Raw genomic sequence first — 25,162 nt, 5'->3', positions numbered from 1 at the left:
TTGGGGACATGGCCGATAAGGTGAGGGTGGATGGCTAGCTCTCAACTTCATGAGACGATCCTTGGCTCGGAGCTCCCAGTATAAGTGAATGGAGAGAATGTGAACAAAGAATTGAGTTTATTTACCTAGGGCTCTCAGGCAACCATTAGCAGGGCTGAGGCCCGAGACTCAGCTACTGAATCGCAGCTTCATTCATTTTCTTCTTCTTTGTCATGCCATGATCTTGATAAACGCTTGTTTCTGCAGCTGCTCCTTCTAGTCTGGAAGCACTTTTCATGTCTCCCTCCCAATGTGTCTATTCCCATTAATATCAATTTTAAAAGAACATCACTGCTTTTTCATTGACATCCTAATTGCCAGCTAAATGCAATTAAACAGAAGAAATAAGAGGCTCTAGCTGTAATTACAGTTTTGCCTATTTTGTAGAGAAGTCATCCTGTGAAGACTGACACAGCTGAATACCTGCCCTGGTCATCAATCACACCAATTCTCTCAGTAGGAGTTTTAAGAGGGGAAAAAATAAACTGCATCTGTATAATATATTGAGCACTCACAGACAGGCAATGCCAGTGATTACCCAGCAAAATGACATCAAATAGCACAGGCACCAACAGTGATAACTTCCAAGGAGGCATGAAGTATTCTAAAGAGTTACCCTGCAAAAGACAACAAGGCCCTCCAAGAATATAATCCAAATCTAACCACTGCCCTTATAGCAGTCAGGAAAACCTGCCAAGCCACTGAAGCAAAGCAGAATATACCATAGGCTCTCTGCTTCATATGTAGAAGTACTGCACTTTCACTGGACAAAAAGAAGGGGCTGGATTGTGTACAGGACCACACATATATTTCATCATCTTTACTCTTTGGCTTGTCTTTGAGATCTATAGGACTAGACCAATCTTATAAAACTTTGCAGACACCTCACATTTGCTTGCAGGCACATATACTTGAATCAAGCTGACAAGTCCCTCCTTTTCCTCTCTTTCCCAAGCCATGAAAACACACTGGCCAACTTCCCAGTTCAATCCCTGCCTTAACTCTGTTCACCCCATTGCTCAGGCACCAATCCTTTCCTCCCTCTGGCTGCATGACAAGGGAGCACACCTTTGAACTCCCCTGCCCAAGTGTCTTATTGAATGGAAGCCTGTCATCCCTGCTTCCCAAAAACCCACAGGTGTATCTTTTCTCTAAAGCTCACAGCATGGGCAGGAAATTGCCTTCTTTCCCTTCCTGCCTACCTTGGCATTCAGGCAACCCTCTTAACTGCTGCAAGCGGCCAGGTATGGTATGATAGGTAAGCCCTGTGGCTCAGCCAAGCTCAGCTTACCTCCTCAGCTGGGATCAAGCTCAGCAAGCCCACCTGACAGGCAGTGCCAGGGAGGTTTGGTATTTATGTGAGGCTGCAAGCCCATGGTGAAGATTGTCACATGGAGCAATGCTAGAAAGCAGCTACGGATCTACAGCAACAAACACAAACCAGGAAACGTGGAGCTGGTCTGGTAACCAGCCACAACTTGACTTGGGGCATGCCTGTGAGGAAGTGCAGAAATGTTTTCCAGCAAGATATCTTTGCAACACAACATCTCTAACACCAAATACAGAGGAGTCAAGATGAACCAAGCACAGAAGGAGTGGTAGTTCAGGGAGATGACAGATTCTGTAAAGGCATCTGGAGTCACAGGTGGGATCACAACGCTCGCAAACCCCTGCAGCCACAGTCCTGTCCAGGGCTGTGCCAAGGCCAACATTTTCTCAGTCCTTCCTTGACACCTGTGGAAAAACAAGGAAACATAAGACCCACATGGTGACCCTATGACAGAAGTCCAGGCATGAGCATGCTTCAACAGCATGTCCCATGGCAAGTAATGCAGCCAATGTGGATGCCAGAGCACTACTCAACTAACCTCCATTGCAAGAACCCACTGCCTGTTTAATCAAAGGCCTTGGCTTATAAAAGAAGGGTCTTCTCCACCACCACCCCCACACACACACCCTTAAATAGTATGCTTTTATCATCCACATGCCATATACATTTTGCCAAAGGCAGAAGCCTCACCTGGAAGTTCCCCAGATGCCAACAGGTCATATCCAGCTGGTGTCTGAGACAGAGCTGAAGAAGGAAGCAGAGCCAATTCTCATTCATCTGAGGAGTATCTCCTGGATGCTTCTGGAGTATCCTCTGGATGCTTCAGGGATATACGTCCAAAAATACATGTGCACTGGGGGCTACCAGGAGATGTAAAAGCTAGGGAGCCATCTGCTTTCCAAGCTTCCTTCCCATCTGGCCTAACAAATCTCCTGGCCCAAAGTTCAGCCCTGTTCCTGTGTTCCTACTTGGCTCCATCCACTTCAGCTATCAAGTCCACAAGGGTCCCACGATGCATGCAAACATACAGTCCCTTCCTTCCAAACCTACACCTTTGCAAATTACCCTAAAGATTTTTATTGGAGGTGAGGGGTGGAAATAGATTTCTGATAGTTACGTTTTCCTCACTTTTTTCTTTCCTGCTACAACTGTAGCCATCTGGCTGTTTTTCTCAGGCTCCTCAGACTTCAGAAGATTCAGAGCAATCTTCATATCCACTGATACAAATTGAAAGAGAACAGAAATGCCCTAGAATGCAAAAATCATTGCATTACATCTCATTTAGCAGAGGACAAAAAGCCTCCCTCTCTTACTTTCTGCCTGTGCCCAGGGCCACTGGGCCTGCGCACCAGCTCTTCACACCAGGTGACATCAGTCTTCAGGTCTATATGAAAGATTGTTGGCCTTCTGATGTTGCAGTGTCAAAGTTAGCTCCACACCTGCTGTTCCTAGGACAAAGTCAGCACCCACCCACCTCCAAAAGCCTTGAACTTCCAATGCACATCAGTAAGTAAGCCTGCTGGTTACAACTCATTTCTTAGGCCCAGAGCACACTGCAAACAAAGTACATGTGCTACCTCTAAGCTTAACAAACTGAAGAGGGCCTTGCATAGATAGCAGAGGGGAGTGCAGGGGACAGGTGGTAGACACATTGTGAAGAACATGGCAATACCTTAGCCATGTGTGTATTTGGTAGGAGAGGAAGACATTTCCTAGCCTTAGGAAGGAGAGCACCTTCTCTCCTTTTGCACAGCACACAACTTGCAAAGACTATGGCTTACAAAAACAATCCAGATAAGGAATGGAGACATAAACGTAAGTTTTCCCAGTATTATTCAGTCTGTAGTGAACTTGGCAGCAGGTCACAGCAGGGCTATACACCTCAGTCTCATCATGACTTTGACCCAAATATCTTTGCAGTAAAAACACCCTGCCAAACCATTCAATAACTCTCAAAAAATATTCTGCAGCTCTTACTGCATTCCCAGGTCAGAAAAACTTTCCCCCAGCTCAGGACAGAGATGTAGTGCCCTAAAGAACAATTGCTTACAGACCCAAAAATTCTGGGAATGCAGAGAGAAAAATGCAGCACCATGAGGCAATCACTCAAGTGAGGGTTTGAAGCACAAACATGCAGACAAATAAATTAGATGCATTCTCAGTTTATTCTAGAATGAATTAATGCCTTTCAGCAGTCCCCAGAAGCCTAGATGCAATGAAACAACAGATCCAGATTCCTTACAAACACCGCAGGAATGGGCACACCTAGTTTATCCTGTTGAGTTGTGGAGCAGTTTGCCACAAGAGGTGATGGACTTCATGCCACTGGACAGACAAACATCCATCAGGAAGTTTTACTTAGGTTAACCCTGCATACAGATCAGGAAATGGACAAAATAGCCATCTCTGATTTCCAGGAGTTGTATTTTATCTTTTCTGTCCTACACATATTCTAACAAGAAACTAGACATTTTAGTAGATCCCTTAAGCCTCAATACTGAGTAAGTTTCTTACAATACCATATGACAGATCTTTGCTCTCTCTGTTGATACTCCCAAGTTTATTGGCAAGAATATTTAAAGGACCAGCCAATTTCAAGCAAATTTTACAGAACATAGCCAAAATGCAGGTATTCTGCATGCTCTTACACGGCAAATCTGGTTTTAAAATCAAAGGAAAAGCCAAACTCCTCACAGACAACAAATATCCCACAGGCAACATTTCTCAGATATGAGTATTCCAGCAAGCTACTCCCAAACAAACCCATCAACGAGGCACAGGGCATTACTGGCAAATACTGCTGAGAAACATCACAGACACCTTGCAACAACACCGCTGCTGGGCAAGGAGAAGGAAGGAGAAATAAGTACTGAAAGCATTTGATCTGTCAGAAACCATTTCTCTCTGATCTACCACATTCAGATCTGTCACAGCTCACGGATTTGGGCTCTGATGGTCAAAACTCTTACATGCTTTGGAGTTTGAGGATAAGCTGAGAAAGCCTATAAAGAAAAATACAAATTGGGGTTTTTCACTTGTTCTGCTACTGAGTTTTCCTCCACCAAGTATACCAAGCCCCACTAGCCCCATTCTAAGGTCATGCTTTCCCCAAAGTCCTCACTTAGGAATTTTAAGTAGCAGTTCAGAAATTATGTTTTGAGAAGTGAGTAATCGATTGCTCTGGAGACCAGCAGTGCCACAGTATCTTCATAGATCTGGCCCTGCCACCTGTAACTTTCTATATCTCTCCCTGACTGCTCAAATGCTTCTCTGAATGTGTGTACACACCACTTATTAGAGGCTGGCATACACAGATAAGTCAGTCTGTGCAATGAGGCATGACTTGATGTGTGGCTCAAAGGAATCCCTCTCCTCACTCTTCTCTCTCCCCAGCTATGCCACTCTTGCTTTTATTTATTTGAGCTGGGATAGCTCAGCCCACCTTAGGGCCTGTGGCCGCCTCACTTGGCAATGGGATACAGGGTCTGTTACCAGAAGCACTCATTCTGTTACAGGTTTCCTACGTGGTCTCTAGCAAGTCCCCTGCAACATAACAATGCTGAATTTATCACAGAGTACTATAGGTTCAAAGAGATTTGTGAAGGTCATCAAGTTCAGCTCCCTGCTCAAAGCAGATCCAGCTTGATCAAGTTATTCAGGGTCTTGTCCAGCCTATGGCAGTTAAACCTTGGAGGCACCTCTTTTTGTTGGTTTAAAATGGGAGTGAAGCTACCCCTGCCCCCACCTTCGGGCAGCTTGTTGTATACATTGCTTAATGCATGGATTGACCTTGCACCTAGCACATATGGGGCCATTGGAGGATAATAACACTGGGAAATCCCTGAATTAGATGGAATAGAAAAGCTTGACTGGTAATCATCCATATGGCCTTGCAGTCCTGGACAGCTGCTACACGATGACAGATACAAACACTTAAGCCCTGAAGACAAGGACTCTGACAAATAATCTCTAGCAAGCCTGTTTATGGTTAAGACTTTTCTATCTCACATACATGATGCTCAGAGCCGCAGATCTGTGGATTTCTAGCCTTAACAAAATAACAAAAGACATCTGGAAAAGAAAAATCACACTAGAGAGAGTACTTTGTCTCTTCCTAACCACTGGACGGTCCAGATCTAAAACCATCGTTTCACCTAGGTGAAATTTGCCCAGGAAATGGTCCTCAATGCTGGGAGCCTGACTGCGGGAGAAGTTGAGCGATGGCAGTCAGCACGGGTTGTTGCAGAGTTCTATACTGTGTGGAAGCACTAATGTCTGCCCATGGTTTCTCCCCTAAATGCAGACACATGGGAATCACTCTGCCTCTCACAATCTAGGAAAGAAACCATACCCTTTCCAAAACAGTCCAGGACAGTTTTAGAGCAGGATGACAGGGTCTAGACAAGAACAAGTAGGTGTTCTGCTTCAAAGAAACTATTAATATTTTATATGTAGCTGGGTGATACTAACTTCACACCATCATGCCTTTCATTCGTGCACCCACAGCTATCACATGTGCCTCGAGATCCTCTTCAGATGGGCTGTCAGCCTTGGACTGTGCCATATTCTGGTGCCTCACCTTCCCTGGACCAGGACTTCCCCAACACATATTCCTGCCATGAGCTTCTCATGTAGGTCATACTCATCTTGCTCCTGTTCCTTGGAACTCCAACAACCAAGGCTTTGCAAATCCTTTATCTTCATTCTGTAAATAGGGAATACAGTTCACGACAGAAAACCTGGAGACAGTCAGATAAGAAGAGGGACCTCTTCTGCGAGACAAAGGGCAGGATTAAGGCCTGGGATACAACAGGATTTCTGTTCTCATTGCTGGCTGCTAGGATGACTGTAGCTTGAGGTCTAAATATTCATGCTGGAAGGACTCAGTTCAGGCTAGCTGCTGTGGATGGGGCTATGCCAAATCCAGCCAGACCTCAAGCCCACAGCAAGTGTGTTTAGACCTCCATCTTCCAGCTTTCAGAAAGCACCACAGTTTGGGCCAAGGCAGCATCTGACCTTGAATGTGCCTGTTAGCTCCAGAAGTAGCATGCAAGAACAACAATATCTGTGTGGATACCGGTAACAAGTGGTGTCCCTCAGGGGTGCAGAGCACAGATCAAGGAGGCCAGAGAGGCAGTCCCAGAGTCAGGCAAATCCATGGACAGGCAGAGAGACTGCCCAGAAACTGGCTGATCTCATGAGAGAGGCTGATGCAGCAGGAACATTGCCAGGAGATTTAAACATACCCTAGGGAGCGCAGCGAACAAGGCCAGCAAGCAGGCTGAGGCAGTTACCGTGGCAGTTCATGCGGAAGGGCAAGTGGGAAGAGCGAGCGAGGAGGACCCTGCCACTTCAAACAGAGGCTACAACCTGCTAGCAAGGAACTAAGTACAGCAGGATGCATGGTATCCACCCGGTGAAGAGCTGTGCCTTCAGCGTCCTTCACGGTCTCTCCGGCTGCAAGAAATTATGCAGCCACCCAAACTGACCTTGTGAGGGAAGATGCAGCTGTCCAGGTCCTGGGCTGAAGAGTGTGCCCAAGTTTCTGCTCAGGGACTGATGGCAGCAGCGAGATCCCCTGTGGGTGATATACCCAAGTGAAGGAGCTGCTCAGGCTGCTGACAGAGCTTCAAGAGGAGGTGTCCAGGCTGAGGAGCATCAGGGAGTCAGAAAAGGAGATTGACTGGTGGACTCACACTCTACTGTCCCTGAGGCAGGAGTAGAATCCAACCATGGGAACAGATACAAAGGTCCCCCTACCCTCTCACCACCAGGCTAGAAGGGGAGACCCAGAAGATGAGGGAGAATGGATGCTCAGGGCAGCAGGTGAACACACCCTCAGCCTGCCCCACCTTCCCAGGTGCCTGTACACAACAGGTATGAGGCCCTGGAATTGGATGGGCAGGCAGATGATGCTGCTGATGAAGACCCTTCTGGGAAGGAGGGGTCCTCTAGGCAACCTATGCTACACATGAAACCAAACAAACCCATTAAAACCACACATGTAAAGAGAAAAAAAAGGGTAATTGTCATAGGCGACTCCCTTCTTAAGGGAACAGAGGGCCCAATATGCCGACCTGACCCAACCCAAAGGGAAGTCTGCTGCCTCCCTGGGGCCAGGGTAAGAGATGTGGCTCAACAACTCCCCAGGCTGGTAAGGTCCTCTGACTATTACCCGCTATTGGTCCTTCATGTTGGCAGATAGGAAAAAGTAACATTAAGCAAATCAAAAAGGATTTCAGAGCTTTGGAGCGGTTGGTCAATGGCTCAGGTGCTCAAGTGGTTTTCTCCATCCTTTCAGTAGCAGGCAGGAATACAAAATGGAACAGGCAGGCCCAACCAATCAACACGTGGCTACGTGACTGGTGTCATCGATGGAACTTCGGGTTTTTCAACCATGGGATGGTCAGTTCTCCACCAGGTCTCCTGACACCTGACAGAATGCACCTCTCACAGAAGGGGAAAAGGGTGTTTGCTCAGGGGCTTGCAAGGCTGATTGATGGGGCTTTAAACTAGATTGGAAGGGGGAAGGGGGCGGTAGCAGGTAGGTCAGTGATGAGCAGCGGGATGGGACACCAAAGCTTGAGGAGATGCTTGGCAGCGAGATTCCTCAGACTGTGCCATGAGGTGAAGCGCACAATCAGCCACACTTGAAGTGCTTCTACACTAATGCGTGCAGCATGAGGAAAAAGCAAGATGAACTAGAAGCCTTGGCCCGGTCCCAGGGGTATGATACAATTGGCATTAGTGAAACCTGGTGGGATGAATCCTGTGACTGGTGCACCATGATGGACGGCTACAGGCCATTCAGAAGGGATAGGCAGGATAGGAGAGGTGGGGGTGTGGCACTGAATGTAGCAGAGGGGCTGGATTGCATGGAGCTGGCAGTTGGTGATGGCAAAGGTGAGAGCCTCTGGGTAAGGATTAAGGGTCAGACAAATAAAGCAGATGTCGTCATGGGTGTCTGCTATAGGCCACCCAGCCAGGATGATGGCACAGATGAGTTATTCTTTAAGGAACTAAGTGAAGCCTCCAAGTCATCTGCCCTTGTCCTGGACAATCTGGATGATAACTTCTTGGTGCAGGTACTAAGGGAACCAACCAGGAAAGGTGCCTTCCTAGATTTGATACTCAGTAACAGAGAGGGTCTCCTGGGAGAAGTGGTGACTGGTGGCTGCCTGGCCACAGCGACCACAAAGCAGTCAGGTTCTAGATATGAGGAGAGCAGACTTCAGGCTGCTCAGAGAACTACTTAATAAGATTCCCTGGGAAGAAGCTTTTGAGGGTGCTGGGGTCCATCAGTGTTGGTTGCTTTTTAAGTACCACCTACTAAAAGCACAGGACCAGGCAATTCCAAAATGCAAAAAATCTAGCAGGAGAGGCAAAAAGCGAGCTTGGTTGAGCAGGGATCTTCTTGAAATACGGCAAAAAAAGGAATTGTATGGTCAGTGGAAGCAACGTCAGGCGTCATGGGAGGCCTACAGAGATGCTGCTCGCCACTGTAGGGAGAAAATTAGTGCGGCCAAAGCTCAATCAGAATTGAAGCTGGCCAGTACTGTGAAGGACAATAAAAAAGGTTTTCTAAAATATGCTAATAGCAAAAGGCAAACTAGAAATAACATTGGCCCATTACTTGATGAGCATGGTCACCTTATTAACAAGGACGTAGACAAAGCCAAGACGTTTAATGCTTTCTTCACCTCAGTCTACAACACCGAACATGGACTCAGGGGCCTCATGACCCTGGGTTAGAGAACCATGGCCGCAAGAACAATAAACTCCTAATCAATCCAGGACTTGTATGGGACTTGCTACTCCAGCTAGATCCCCGCAAGCCAATGGGGCCTGATGAGATTCATCCAAGGGTGCTTAAAGAGCTGGCTGACGTCATAGCAAGATCTCTCTCTGTGATTTTTCAATGCTCTTGGGAATCTGGAGAGGTCCCAGTTGACTGGAAGCTGGCAAACGTTGTCCCAATCTACAAGAAGGGCAACAGGGGATGACCCTGGCAACTACAGGCCTGTCACCCTCAGGCCTGTCAACCTCACTTCTGTGCCTGGCAAAATCATGGAGAAGATTATTCTGGGAGTTACTAAAGAACATCTGAAAGACAACAAAGTCATTGGTCCAAGCCAGCATGGGTTCGTGAGGGGAAAGTCCTGCTTAACCAATCTAATTTCTTTCTACGACAAGGTTACCCGCCTAGTTGACCAAGGGAAGCCTGTCGACGTGATCTTTTTGGATTTCAGTAAAGCCTTTGATACAGTCTCTCACAACATCCTCCTGGATAAGATGTCCAGCACACAGCTGGGTAAACACACAGTGCAGTGGGTGAGCAATTGGCTGACGGGCCAGGCTCAAAGGGTTCTAGTAAATGGGGTTGTGTTGGGCTGGTGACCAGTCACTAGCGGGGTTCTGCAGGGATCCATCTTAGGGCCAGCACTCTTCAGTGTCTTCATAAATGACTTGGACACAGGACTTGAGGGAATACTTAGTAAGTTCACTGATGACACAAAACTGGGAGGAGCTGTTGACACTCTCAAGGGTAGAGAGGCCCTGCAGAGGGATCTGGACAAAGTGGAGAACTGGGCAATCACCAACCGCATGAAGTTCAACACGGGCAAGTGCTGGATTTTGCACCTGGGACACGGCAACCCTGGCTGTACATACAGACTGGGGGACGAGATGTTGGAAAGCAGCTCTGCGGAGAGGGATCTGGGGGTTCTGGTCAACACCAAGTTGAACGTGAGCCAACAGTGTCCCTGGCAGCCAAGAGGGCCAATCGTGTCCTGGGTGCATCAAGCACAGCATCGCCAGCCGGGCAGGGAGGTGACTGTCCCGCTCTGCTCTGCACTGGTGCGGCCTCACCTGGAGCACTGTGTGCAGTTCTGGGCGCCACAGGATAAAAAGGATATAAAGCTACTGGAGAGTGTCCAGAAGAGGGCTACGAAGTTGGTGAGGGGTTTGGAGAGGAAGACAAGTGGCTAAAGTAACTTGGTTTGTTCAGCCTGGAGGAGACTAAGAGGAGACCTCATGGCAGCTACAGCTTCCTCACAAGGGGAGAAGGAGGGGCAGGCGCTGATCTCTTATCTTTAGTGACCAATGACAGAACCCAAGGGAATGGCAGGAAGATGTGCCAGGGAAGGGTCAGTTGGACATGAGGAAAAGGTTCTTCACCTAGAGGTGCTGGAGCACTGGAACAGGCTCCCCAGGGAGGTGTCACGGCCCCAAGCCTGACAGTGTTCAAGAAGAGACTGGACAACACCCTCAGACACATGGTGTGAACTGTGGGGTTGTCCTGTACAGGGACAGGAGTTGGACTCGATGATCCTTGTGGGTCCCTTCCAACTCAGGACATTCTATGATTCTACCCAATGGCTTCACCAGCAGCATGGCCACAAACTTTGATACCCCAGAACCTCAGGGCCAGTTCTGCTTGAAAAATTGAAATTCTGTCTCCATGAATTCCTGCATTGTTTGTGTCACCAAAAAAAAAAAAAACCACACCACCAAAAAAACCCCCCAGTCATTTCCTCTGGAAAAACAAATCAAGCCAACAACTTCCCCAGTCACGAGCAGATGAGCTCAAATGTGACTTTGAGTGGCTGCACTGAGCCACTTGGAAACATCACACGCTCCGCTGATAAAAGGCAATATCCAGGTACAACATCACCCACCACCCAAGGTGGGATTTTCCAGCATCAGCTCAAAACAAAGCTGGAAAGCAAAGAAGAGGATGAAGAAGCCAAAATAAGGAAAGGAAGAAAACACCAAATCTGAAGTCAACATCAAAACCAAACCAAGTGGAAATCTCCAGACAGAAACATTAAAGTCAAGAGGGAAAGAATGAACCAAAGAGATTCAGGATGAAATTCTTAACTCAGAACAAAACAAAATTATTTGGGAAACAAAACAAGAGACTAAATGAGACTCAAGAAATGCTAAAGAAATTTTTGAAAAGACGTGTTCTTATGAGAGAAATGTTTAAAAAAATATTGTATTTTACAAAAATATTTACTTTTGTAAAAATCAGTATTGCCTAACCAAAAAGAGACTAAACTCTGATTCCAAAATCACATGTGCCCTCATGCCAGCAGTCAGGTCTCAAAAATCAAATATTGATACATTTCCAAGCTGCAGAATTTCCAAGCCAATCTAAAGCTGTTTATTCGCTGACTGGATCTTAAAGCTATGAACCAACTTTTCCATTGTGTTTGGTTTTGATTTCAACATCCTATCTGGAACACTGAGCTCATGTTTTCATGTTTTTCCAAGTAACCACAAGGGTTAGAAACTTACTTTTTAAAAATGAGAAAATGGAGATTCTTATGCAATATCTTCCTTCCAGCAGCTGGGATAGAAGAAAAAAAAAGTATAAAATAAAATATAAAAGTATAAAATATCCTGAGACTGCCGACAAAACCGTAAGGCTTGGTAACCACTGCAATATGCCATTAAAAAAAATGCTGTCCATTTCCCCTCCACACATAACCGTCTTCCAAAGAGTTTACTGAGCCACTGTACTAAAATGAACTATGTGTAACTTCTTTAAATAAGTTCCATTAAAGCATGACTTGGCTAGCTCAACAAGCAAATATCATTGATACTATACCTGGCACAGACAAACAAACAGCTGTGCTTGGATGTGATCAAGACATTTTTTTATGGAGAAGCAATGCTCCCAAGACCATCACAAATCCACATGGTACCTGTGAGTGCCAGATTTTATGTTCAGATCTTGAAGTAAACTCGAAGAAGTGGAAAATCACAAGTAGACACTGAGCCCCTTAATGATTTCATCAACAGCTTAGAAGAGTCCCATGCTGTGTTTGTTCTGGCAAATACGTGAAATATCTAAGCCTCATGAAAATGCAAGTGTTGAGGCATGTAAATAAATGATGAAGCAAGTTCTCCCACACTAGAAGAGCCCTGGCTCTTTTTTGCCTGTGGATATTCACACATAGACGCATGCTAGCATATGCTGATCTTCGAATACATATGCCCCCAAACTCACCCTAACTTTTGAAACATTTCCCCTGATCTGCACCAGGTTTACAACTACAGGAGTCTTGCTGCTTTGAAGCACCCTTACGGATCAGACAGCCTTCCAGGATGTGTATCTCCGTCCAGGATTTTGGTGCTGTGATGCAGTTGCATTGCAGCTCTGTTGCAAAAGAAGTATTCCTCCAGGCTAAGAAGCCATTCTGATGATCACTGAAGATATACATTCTTTAGATGTAAGTTTCTAGTGAAAATCTGGATAGCAAAAATTCTTCAGTCAAAATGCAACCCATTTCAGCTAAAAGTGGAACTCATTTCATGGCTGCTGCAGCATTGGAGCCAATTCTCTTTCATGCCAAAGATCCTTTATGCTGCTCAGGAGAAAGACAGGACACTTCATATGGCACAAGCATTAATTTACACCCCATTCAAAATCCCTGCATGCTGGAGTGAGAATTAGGCTCTGCGTCCAGAACAGGGAATTCACCAGGAGGGAGAGCATTTTGCAGATGCAATCTCTGTCTCTGAGCTGGCTGTTCAGTTCTGCTGGTTTGCTTCTCAATGAAATGGAGTTCACTACATTTGTCAGAGAGCCACGAGCAGAGCTTCTGGCTTGCCTTGGCAATTCTGCCTCACCCAGCACTCCCAAGAACTAAACCAACGCCCTAGGGGCCTCTTGCAAACTACCTAGAGCTGCTGCAGTCTCTTGTTGTGAACAGGGACATACATGGCCAATTTGTACATTGGATTGCTACAAGTGTCTGTTTCTAGCTTGAGGCCATCTTGTTTGATGTGACGCTACTGCCCAGTGCACCCCAAGCTGGTCATGACCAAAGAAGGGATAATGTTGCAGAACACACTTGTCTCCCCAGGTTAGAATAGTGTTTCTGGACCGCTAATTCCAGCCAGGGTCAGAAGGAAGCTACGTCAGACTGAAAAGTGCCAGAACTGCGTCCTTGGTTTCCTGAGGTAAAATTATTCTCCTGGTAACCACTTGGATTTTGAAGGACTTACTTCTCTTCCCTGGCACTATGTGACTCAGTTTCCAACAGACACTGCACACAACCTTTGTGGATCCATCACAGTAAAGATCCTCAGCCAAGATAAGGGGATTTGCCAGGCAGGTCTCTGAAGGTGTGCTTCCACTTCCCTTTCTCTCTACCACAGAAACTTTTGCTGAGGACATCCTTTGCTCTGACAGACCAGCTGAAGACATGGATGGAAGTTACGCTGTTCTTGGTGCTGCTTTTTAAGAACCTTGAAGAAAGGATATTAATTTATTTCCCAAGTAACCTAAGTCCACTAGTTTGCTTGTCCTTACCCTTGGAAACATTTTTCTGATCCCAAATGCTGATGTCCCTTGCCATGATCTAAGGCTAATACAGCTTGTCTTCAGCTAGCAGGAACACAAAGAACACATTACTCTTCCACCATTGACTTCACATATGTTTGGAGATTTCTATAAGCTCTTAAGTCCTCTCTTCCTTAGACTAAGCAACCTTCCAGTTCCCTCTGTCTTCTCTTGAAGGTCATGCTTTCTAGACTAGGACCCAAGCGAATGGCAGGAAGATGTGCCAGGGGAGGTTTAGGTTGGATTTTAGCATATGATTCTTCATCCAGAGAGTGGTGGAGCACTGGAACATGGCACCAATCCTGAAAGTATTCAAGAAGTATTTGGAAAACGCCCTCAGACACATGGTGTGAATTTTGGGGTTGTCCTATGCAGGGACAGGAGTTGGACTCAATGATCCTTATGGGTCTCTTCCAACTCAGGACATTCTAGGATTCTATTAGCTTTCACCTTTACCTATGGTCCCCATTTCCCATATCTTGTGACTGCATGTCAGTGCTCAGCATAACGAAACCTGCAGGGAACCTACCTCCCAAGCAAACCTACATGACTCCAAGCAAGAAGCAAGATGAGCAGTGAAAAACAAGCACAATGCACTGCCCCAGGAAGCCTGATGATTCTGCACCATCTTCCCCAAGAGAGCACCCTGGCTTTGAACAGGATTGCCTCTTGTCACAGTTACTGCCAAGTGTGGCCCTCACTCATCATCTCTAGAGAACAAGATGAGGAGTGGAAGGAGCCAGTTTTGGGGTACAGTCACACAGCTAGCACCCACTGGTCTGAGGCTTTAGAGGTGGGGGCTTCTTTAAATACCAGCCTAATGCTGCCTTTTTGAGGTATGGACTTCAGGTGCTATTGGCAGATAGGTCCTTTGTTGAAGTGGCTGTAAAGCAGGACAAGAGAGACTAGATGTGATAAGATGTGACTGTTTTGACCTCTATTGCCTTATGCTCCTCAACCGTCAGTTCCTTTGGGTTTTCTGTCAGGTATAAGGCACTGCAGAAAAGGCGTGTCTAAACAAAAACGGAGGAGACTGAGCAAATTGACAGCAATTGCAAGGATGGGCCCTTCAATCTCTGCTGAAGCAGGGAGCCGAGACTATTAGTTTGCAGATTCATCTCCACCAAGATGCCACTGGGGTGGCCACAAAGGGAAGAATAGCTCCTTGGCTGATGTCTCACAGGCTCCATGTGAGCCAGGGCTTCCTCAGGTTCTCAGTATGGATAAGGGGCAGGGAGGAGAGGCACCAAATGAAGGCAAGACATCACGTTGGCCCCCAAAGAAAGGAGCACAGTCATTTTTCCAAACTCACTGTGGCATTCAGACTGCTCATCCAGGACTAATCTTCCAGTTATCAGTTTAATATATTCAATGAACTAAATCAATTGTCCATCGTTTCCTCCAAGTGTGAAGCCTCATCTCCTCAGCAAAGCAGTGGGAGGATGAAATATGTGTTTGTGAAGTGCCAGGTAAGAGCAGGGAAAGGAGACAGGCATTGGAAGGGAGGAGGGTGGATGGAGAAAGCCAGAATTGCATTGTCTGGGGAAGTTAATGTTTCAATGCTGTAATTAAACAGGAAAAGGGATATCACTGGTTATTACAAACTCAGACTAGTACAAAACTAAACCTACTGCATGTGGCAACAGTTTTGAGAAGCAAATGTCACACATACAAGCAGGAAGGCCACATACTTCTGTAGGACTACTAGCAACGAGGCTAGTGCTTCAGGCAGACACTCTCAAGCCCTGCTGTTCCATCAACGAGACTGTCCAAAGCCACCAGAGAGAAGAAAACTGCATTGCTGCCACCAGACTTCCACCCATTCACTGTGGTTTCTCTCACTAGCCAGCCTCAATATTCCTAGCCTCAGTATTCCCCCTTTCATAAGAAGCCTGCAATGAAGGGGCAAAACTCATCCAAGCACTGAAAGAATAATATTTTTTTTTAAGGCAGAGCAAGCACCACAGAATCCAGCCCTTACTACGAGAGCTGGGATGTGGTGGAGACTGAGGGACTGTTTTGCCGTGTTGGCCACTCTTTCCTCACCATTGGACTGGCGTGAAGGATGGGAGCTCTCTGGTGGCAAAATGTGAATTTGCAATGATGGACTTTCAGTGGCCCCATTGCTTTTCCCTGCTCACATGGAAGGCACAAGAGCACAACAGAAAACCGGTCCTGAGCTGCTCTCTCCTAGAGGAGATCCAACCAAAGCACTGCTCTCCAGAGAGCAGTCAGTCCTAAACACTGACAAGATGCTTCTTTGTGCAGGAGTGCCTGTTTCAGAGCCTGGCGCAACTCCGAGCTCACAGGCTGCTCCTCACCACCCTGCAGCCCTTTATTCAGCCCACGCGCACGAGCTGTGCTGGGACACATATTCACAGGCCAGGAGGTACCTGCATTTTGTTACATGACAAAAGCAAAAGTGCACCAGCCAGATGAGTGTTTTTAAGGGCTGCTGTGGCTCCAGTCCAAAGAAAAAAGGGGACAGCACTGGTCTGAGAACTTGAGACACCAGTGAGAGAACAGGAAAGCTGATGGGAAGCCAACAGCAAAATGAAAGGGAAGTGCATGAAATTGGTCTGCTTGGAGAAACACTAGGAGCAGTGTAACCTGCCAACCGAGGGGAGAAACACCTCAATCCTCACCATCTAGGTTTCACAAGACCCCAAAACAGAAGCAAGACCCAGCCAAAAACCAGGAGAATTTGGTGAGAAGGAGCTTGGACTGCCATGATTTTCACAAAACAACAGGCCGTCACTTTTATGTACCTGATTTTTGGCACTGCCTTCTTAGCGAACAGTCAAGCTCAAGCATCCAGTAGCCCTCAAACAGTTGGGATCTCAGGGGATCTGGAAGAGACAAACCACCCCATCTCATACAGACAGCTCACATACCCAGCTTACTCCTTAAGGCCCACCTTTGACACCTGGTTCTCAGCTGTGTGCCACTGCTCCTCACTGCCTGGAGATTGGCATACTTGCAATCTGGACACATCTGGCATATCTGTCTGGTCCCTTCAAGGGACCTGGAAAAGAGACAGCAGTGACATGCCACCAGTCGTTGCTGGCATGTGCTCTGAGCAACAAGCCCCAGTACACAGATGAACGATGCCCATGTAACCTCGTACAGTTGTTCCCACCTCCTGGCCCAGGGCAAAAGCCTTCTGTCAGCCCGTCCCTCCACAGGGTATAGTGAACACTAGAACTCTTCATGGGTTCAAATAGTGATGAGTCAAAATCAGGAAGGATGAAATCCACAGAAAGTTATTCAAAACAGAGGCATGACATCAAACTCAAGTTGTTCCTGACTGCACATTAGAGGCTGGCAGACTACCTAGCTGATCTCCTGCTGCCAGCTCACTGCTTTCATCCATCCTTCCCCAGGCATCTGCTGTCAGGAAGAGGACACTAGGCTAGACAGACCTCTGACCTGACCTAGGACAGCTCTAAGGGGAGCAGAGCCTGTCCTTGGCCAGTTCTCCCTGCAACTCTGTTACGCTCCTTCCCAGATTGAGAGACTGCACTGTGCTCCAGGAACCACCCAGAGCTGGCCAAGTTTGTCAGCTTAAGCCTCTACAAGACGTGGCTGCAGCTGCTGGGCAGAAACAAGAACATCAGGCAGAGAGGGAAAGCCACAGAGGGGCTTAATGCTGCGGAGAAGGAAAAAAAAAAAAAAAAAGTGGGAAACCACTACCTTGTACCTAGCTGAGAAAGTCCAGACTGCTCTCCTACGGATGTGCGGACAAACTCCTTCCATGCCACCAGATGGTGCCCTGCCTTCAGTCACCAGCAAGCAGCTGGCCTGGCAGGGGACAGCAGCTCTCACTCTCCCACTCCGCCTGCATTTGATGGGCACTGTCCTCAAAACTGCAGGCAGAGGGAAGCACCAGCCCTGCTTTGCCCCCGGGCCCGGTCTCCCCAGCAGGACATCTCACGGCTGCCCAGCCACCTGCCCCCTGAACCAGGGTGAGGCTGAGCTTGAATTTGGGACCCAGAGATTCGGGAACCAGGAGAGAAGGGTAAATCAACTGCCTGCCCAGAGGTGAGGCCCCTGGAGCTGGAGCCAAGGTCAGAAGTACCCTTCTGGCATTGTGAGAGCAAAGCATCATAGGTTGGGAGAAAGATTACCGTGAAGGGGGAAGCACTGTCCAGGAGTTATGTTTTGGTTACATTCAAGTCTTTTTGATCTAGTGGAAGCAGCAGAGACCTGGAGAAGGATTGCAGGGTACCTGCACGAGGGAAAAGTTGCTCTGGCAACCTGGCCAGATTCAGCCCATATACCATCACCTCGCAACCCGTGCTTCCTGGCCTCCTTCAGAAACACAGCTGCAGTCATGCTCCTTGCCAGCACCCACGTAGGGCTTGTTGGGTGACTAGCTATGAGGAGATCTGAGCTATGCTACTCAGGCAATGCAGTGGCTCAGAAAGACACCATTGGTTGCTGAAGGCTAGAAACACACAGGCTTGCCAAGCTGGTTCATCTCCCCAGACCAGCTAGCCTTCCACCAGCTAGTGTGCCAGAGGAGAGCCAGCACACCAAGGACAGGCCACCATCATAGATCCAGGTGCAGAACAGATAGATCTAAAGAGGGTGGCGGGAAACGGCTGCTCCACTCACACTACTCTGTTTGTCAGTGGAGACCTTCCCACAGCCACTTCCTTGAACAAAACCAACCACAACAGGAATATATAGCTCACCATGGCCCAGCTATCAGCCCAGCTGGCTAGCAGAGCTACAGCTATGAAGCCACTCTTGACCCACACATGAATACCACATCCTGAAGGCCAAAGCCACCCACGACATAGAAAGAAGAGAGATGAGGGGTACTGCCAGAGGTTCCCATCTATGGCTGTGTGCTGTCTGCCTGCACACTTGCAGAAAATGCAGCTAGACCCCCTTCTTTTCCAGTTTGCATCTCTGCAATATCCTCCTACTTGTCTGACAAACACCACCTCACCTCACAGAGTCCACATGGCAGAAGTGGTAGGAGTGTTGTCTAAATACACGTGAGGCAGGTTCATCAGGAAAGCAAGACCCTTTTTCAGACTATCTGATATATTGACAAGCAAAATAATAAGCGACCACATCCTGGCATGGTTGCTCTCCCTAGGACCCACCCAGGCTATGGGCAGATTTGTCCTGCTGCTCACCCCAGTTGTGTTCCACAGGCACTGGCAGTGCTGTGGCTTCTCACCACTATCATAGTAGCTAGGGCTGTGCTTTGGAAAAAAGTGTTTACTTCTCCATACCTGCATCTGCAACTCAGGCCTCCAGTAACCTCCCTAAATTCTCAGAGCACCCCCATCGTACAACACCACATTTCCAGAAATCACATTTAATGCCACTTTATTATTTTTGGACAGTTTTAAAGGTGCTTTCACTACCCTATAGCAAATCCTTCCCAGCTATCAGGCTGCTGTTGATGAACACGTATCATGCTGACTAATATGGTCTCACTGCTTCCTTTTTCATTATCCCATGCATTTCTTATCTTATGGTTAGACAGTATGCAGATTAGGGTGGGGATTTTCCAGTCTATGCCTGTATAGCACCTTGCATGATTGGTAATACATGCGTTAAGGCTAATTCACATGTCATCTAATCTTACCATCAGAAGCCTTCCTTACAATGAATTCCCAATTTTTAGCACCCGAGTAACAAGAGGCAAGCTCCCTCCATTTCTTAGAGCTAAACTTAGACATGTTTAACAAGTGGTCACAGCCCCAACAAACACAAACAGGCCTGGACTTTGCAAGCTAGAAAAAACAGCTGTCCTGCATAAGCAACTCACCACCAAAAGGTTTCTTCATTATTCTGATGCAGCTAGGTGCAAATCCTATACTGAAAAAAACAACCTGCTACTCTAACATTCTGTCTGGGTTGCAGTGTGAGAGGAGTGTGGTTTAATTTAGCCAGGAAATACAAAATTATTAATGGCATTGCAGATGGATCTCAGCAGCAACCACCTCCACACCTGGAACAAAGCCCACTTAAGCCACAAATGCTTATTCTCTAAGAAATTCATGCAGCCATGCCACATTTGATGTAGCAGCATTATCATCTTCCATGCGCAGAGAAGAGATGGCCTGAAGGTTAGGGTGTTACCCTGTAAAGACAGCGAAGACTTACCACAGATTTCCTGCCTGAGGCTGGGAGAGTCATGCAGCCTCTCTCAGCCCAGCCCCTTCCCCTCTATAAAACAGGTTGCACACACAGCCCTGTCTCACAGCAAAAGCTCAGGAGTGTAACCACGCTTAACACTGCAAAGCATTTGGGTAACACAGCCAGAGATGCTGCTTAAAGCTTTACCCACTGGTTAAGAGAAGTTAAAGGCCTCAACATGAGCCTCCCTTCTCAGACCAAGGGGGATTTCAGATCCAATTCACATCTATGCAGGGAAACCAGCACATCATTGTTAAGTTTTGCTTGTTGCCTATTTTGAGGATTTAAGTGAGAATTGAGTGGCTAGTCCTTACGCTGATTCTGGGGCAGGTGAGGCTGGATGCGTTTCATTCTCATCATACAAAGTACTTCAGACAGACGCTTTACTGACAACAAAAGCGAAGGAAAAAAAAAGAAAAAATTAAACAAGGCAGGTAGGAGAGTTGCTTGATGACATTCTTGCATATTTAAATTATCATGGGGCTGTTCCATTCCTAAGCTACCTTGTGTTATTCGCTCCTTCCTCCTTCTAGTGGTGAAAATGCCCCAGGGCATCAGGCTACCTTCCCAGTCATACTCAATCCAGAATGGTTCTGATGAGGCTGATAAAATTAGCCAGATTTTACAGCAGTAAGCAGAGTCGGATTTTGGTCCAGTTGGTCTTAGCCTGCAGAATTTTTACCGTACAAAAATTAAAGGACTGCAACCTGCAGCAATTGTGGGAGTTGAGAGCAAATTAAAAATGAGTTCTGGCATTCATCCTTAGCAATTTAGGACAGACTTTTCAGTACTGTAAAAATAGCACGTGTTTATAAGCAACATCCAGCTCTGATCTCCACTAAATCTCAAATTGCATTATAGAAAAGACAGTAACAATGTCAGCACTTCACAAATTGAAAACTAAGGCAAAGGGGGAAAACAGCTTTCCCAGCCTCACCCCACAGGTTAGGGCAGGGGTCTGGGCCCAACTCCGGGCTCTTGGTTCCTGCATGCTGCCTGCTGGCCATACTGCCTCCTCAGAAAAGGAATGGAGCATCATGGCAGTTTCTGGGAATCACCTTTAGGTTCTCCTCCTCCTCCAAAATTTCCCTTTAAATTTTTACTCCAGTGCATCTATTAAGCAGAATGTTTCAGCAATGCACAGCAATGGGCTTCTCATGGCTTTGTTTCTGACGGTGAAATAGCTATGACTGTAAGGTTTACAGAGACTTTCTGTTCCTGTCTAAAATTATCTTTGCTGAGCCTTGCGATGCCAAGAGCACAGAGCCAATATTGCATAAGCCCTGAGAAAAACAGACTACATTTCAGGCACATTCAGATAGCGAGGTTACAGGAACATCCATCAGCCACAACCAAAGCTCAGGACCACCATCACATCAGGCTGTGCACAAGGGAACGCAGCCTGTTTCTTTGCTACATGAGAGAGCACAAAGTCAGGGCCTGATCCTTCCATCTGGGTGTTCTGCAGTCATGTAGTGTTTGTCCAGCCAAAGAGGAGTCTCTACAATCCCTGCTCAAACTGCAAGATCAGGGCAAAAGGATGTGAAAAGACAGCAGGTGGATGCAGACAGATGGGGGAAGTGGAAGCTAACAGGGAGACAACAGCAACTAGAATAAGAAGCGGCAGGCTAAGCTCACCAGCTGCTTTGCCAATTGTCTGCCTCCGTGATTCCCAACAGCAAAGCAGCAATTTGCCTAAGAGCACAGTCAGTAGCTAAAACTGCCCCTCAGAACTGAAAGTATTGGAAAAAAAAATATAGATTTCCATGGTACAAAGCAAGGCTTGCTGTGCTGTCATGTAGGAGTTTGCCTAAGTAAGGCATGGAGCAGACGGCTCAAAACAGCCACCAAATACTTCAGAGCGAAAGGCTAAAAAAGGAAGGTTTTAGAGGAGGAAATGAGTCAGTAGCTTGGAGGACGGGAGGGGGAGTTGAAATAGCTGAGGCATATAAAGTAAGCAAGTGGTCATCATCTCAAACGCTAGAAAGTCAGTGAGTTACATGTATTGATCTTTGGTTTCTGTTGATGCAGGGTCTCATTCACAAACAAGAACCTATGGGTGACTTTTTCTATCGACCCTGCTGGGGTTTGAAGTGGTCCTTCACTGGGAAGAAGCTTGTTGGCTGCAATTCACAACGGTGTTTCAGACTGGAGCCAAAGAGGTCACCAGCACCTACAGGATTGCTGAAATTTCTTGGGCTTCCCCATGGCTGGTGGATGGATTTTTTGGGGGGGAAGTCTCAAGTTAATTGTAAATGCCATTTGCCTTAAGAGAAGGAGGGGAATTCACCTTTCGAGGTGGTTCATCCAGACATCCAGCTTGAGCTTTCAGTGTAGCTTATTTATAGCACTAATGCTAGGAAAAAAGGACAAGGCTTATTCAGCACTGACAAGCAGCAAAGCTAGTAGAAAAATCTTCCATCTCCACAATGCTGTAGCAATCTAGAGTTTTAATTTCTTTCTTTACAACAACCTTGTACTGGGGGCAAAGGGGAGAGAGAGTCTCAGCTCCTAGAAGCCTTAACCTTGCTCATTCGTACCCCACCACAGCAGCTGGTATAACAGGGGTACATTGGTGGAGCAGTAAGCCACGAGGGGGTTAGTGTCAGTGTGGTGACATGCCACAAGGCACAATGTCCTCACCTCTGCCCAAGGTCCCTGTCCTGTCAAAATGGCAGGACTGATGGAAAGGGAGCTTGTAAAAAGAAGCACCAGAATTCCCTCCCACCCTCCCCAAAACAGGGAGCGTCCCCTTGGTTCAGGCACCAAGATGACAGCTATGTAGCTGCCTCACGAGGGCCCTGGTGCGAGCCCTCTCTGAGGGAAACCACAGCACTGCAAACTGTTGGGGCGATGTTTAAGGTCACAGGCACGTGAGGAACAGGCTGCCAAGTCAGGGAGCAGCATAGGACTTGAAAAACAGCCTCCTTTTCCCCTACACAAAAAGCAGCATGGGACTTCCATACAGTAGGGGTTCCCAGACCATCCCATACATATTGCTAATAACTGGCATGCAGCTCCTGGTGCAGAGCTGGAGCTCCCAGTGCCTGTGCAGGTACAGCACAAGCCCATGGAGCCCTAGGCTCAGGCAGGCTGGTACCACCATAAGCCACGCACGTGTCAGCACATCTTGGGGCACAGCTCCTGCCTCCAGCTTCCTCAAAGCACCACAGCCACTGTGCTTATGCCTCACTGGGCTATGTTGTTTTGTCTTTTGGGGGATAAAACATTTCAAAAAGCCATCATGGTTCTTGGTAAGTGCCCTTCCCCGAGCAAGCACATCTTTCCCATGAGACAGGAAGAAGTCAGAGAGATCTCCCTTACTCTGCTGCTGAAGAAGTTCCTGTCCTTGCTGAGGTTCCTTTAACTAGTTAGATACCTTCTCAACCCACTGCAGCATTTCCAAAAACACAAGACCTCTTGAAACAGACTGAGCCAACAGGCCAGTTCTAACTCATTTTCCATTGTAAGTATAAGACACGAAACAGCCACAGCCCTGTTCTCATGGCCTTACATCATCCCTTCTCCTCCTCCCCAGGATGTCTTGTTTGTGTACCCCTCTTTCATAGCGAAACTCATCTATGAGAAGCAAGCTTGGAACAGTAACAGATAAATTACCAACATCAATTAACACTAAAAAGCACAGCTGTCTCAGGTCTCTGTTAGGTGCCACCAGGGATGGAGGTCTGTTACATCACTGTCCCCCACAGCCAAACAGCACCTGCCTTGATTTCTCTCCCAGCCACACAGCACACGCTGCCACCAGGCAGCAGTCCCAGCAGAAAGACAGGACCAGAACAAGTTGTCCAGAGAAACTTACTTGTAAACAAAAACCAAACATGTCCCTACTCAATTCTTGTTATTACTTCCAAAGTAAGTTAAGACTTGGGTCCAAATTTCAGCATTCCTTAATTAAATATATCAGGAAAGAGCCTAGGGAGGAACTACTCACCCACCCCAGTTCAAGTCTAAGTCATACTGCTAGGTCTTTTGCTAGTTTCACCACAAATCTGAGGCAAATGCTCTTTCAAAAGGGACCTCTGGCCAGCATAAGCCACCCGACACAAGAGCCTAACACAATAGGACTGCTTTTTCAATACATGCATTGTCAATATGGAGTCTTTCAGTAACTTCTAATGTGAATGGGCGTAACAGTATCTAGAAAGTGCGTATACTCAGGTGTGCTGCAAGGAGGGGGGGGGAAAATCAAAATGCAATACCACTAATTAGAACAGCAATACAGGAATAGGGATGCAAACTGTAAGGTATGGCTAGCTCACAGCTTTAGTATTGAAGCTTCATAATAGCTGTAACCTAGTATGAAGTATTGCTGCCTCATATCCCAGCCTTGAAAACATGCAATTGAGTCTTGATTTTCTTTTCTGCTTACAAGCAAGCACAGAGACTCAATAAATAAGCGTGATGCCAGAGGCTTTTTGCTCATCAGTTCAAGCCAGGAACATCACTGCAGTAAGGATCCAGTAATAAAACCTATTTGTCTAAACATTTTTTAACATTAGCAGGTGCTTCTGTAATCTGATGACAAAAAGCCCAAGCTTCACCGCCCAGAAACATTAAGGAAATATTTTCAGAACATTTGAGAGTGAGCAGCACTGCAACAGACACAGAACAGCAGCTCCTCGAGGGCCCGGCCTCAGCAGCAGCGTTTGCCCAGCGGCCAGCTTTGTCGGAGCACAGGCCGCCCATTGTTCAGCCACCTGAACCAGCCGCCGCTCTGACTCAGGCGGGGACGCGGCCGCCGGCGCCGCTCAGAAATGCACAGGGTTTCCCGCAGCGCGGCGGGCCCGGGCCAATCAGGAGTGCCTGACTGAGATCGCACCAAAGTAGGTATTAAAAAAACCCTCAAAAAAAAAAAAAAAAAAAAAGAGAAAAGCCTCACACTTCCTCCTCGGCAGTTCGTCTGACCCCCCGCCCCCATCTGCTCTCTGCTGGGCCGCCTCCCCCCGGGGCCGGGGCCGACCCACAGCCGCCCCCGCCGCCCCCCAAACGGGTCCCCCTGCCCGTCCTGGATTGCCGCCCCCCAACCGCTCCCCTGCCCCCTCTCGACTGGCTCAGTCCCCCTCACGCCCCCCCTAGCAACCCGAACCCTTTTGGCCGCCCCTTCCCTCACGGCTCCCCCAGCGCCTCCCTGCCCCCCGCGGCGCACCTCGGGGCAGGTAATCCCGCCCCGCCTCGCAGAGAGGCCGTCGCCATTGGCCGGCCAGCTGGTGGCCGCCGTCAATCACCCGGCTGCTCCCCCTGTGATTGGTCAGCCCACC

General features: G+C 47.5%; 1 long non-coding RNA gene across 1 annotated transcript; it reads right to left on the bottom strand.

Moving 5' to 3' along the window:
• On the bottom strand, nt 1–25,113 carry LOC135987465 (uncharacterized). Its single transcript, XR_010606015.1, has 3 exons — nt 25,051–25,113; nt 2,060–2,617; nt 1–1,773 (listed from the first exon to the last, which is right to left on the bottom strand). It is a non-coding gene; the product is annotated as an uncharacterized LOC135987465 (long non-coding RNA).
• Nucleotides 25,114–25,162: the final 49 nt, after the last annotated feature.

Source organism: Caloenas nicobarica, chromosome 3, assembly GCF_036013445.1.
Source record: "Caloenas nicobarica isolate bCalNic1 chromosome 3, bCalNic1.hap1, whole genome shotgun sequence".
Taxonomy (NCBI): Eukaryota; Metazoa; Chordata; class Aves; order Columbiformes; family Columbidae; genus Caloenas; species Caloenas nicobarica.
The sequence above is the reverse complement of the archived record's forward strand: the minus strand, read 5'-3'. Positions and strand labels throughout refer to the sequence as shown.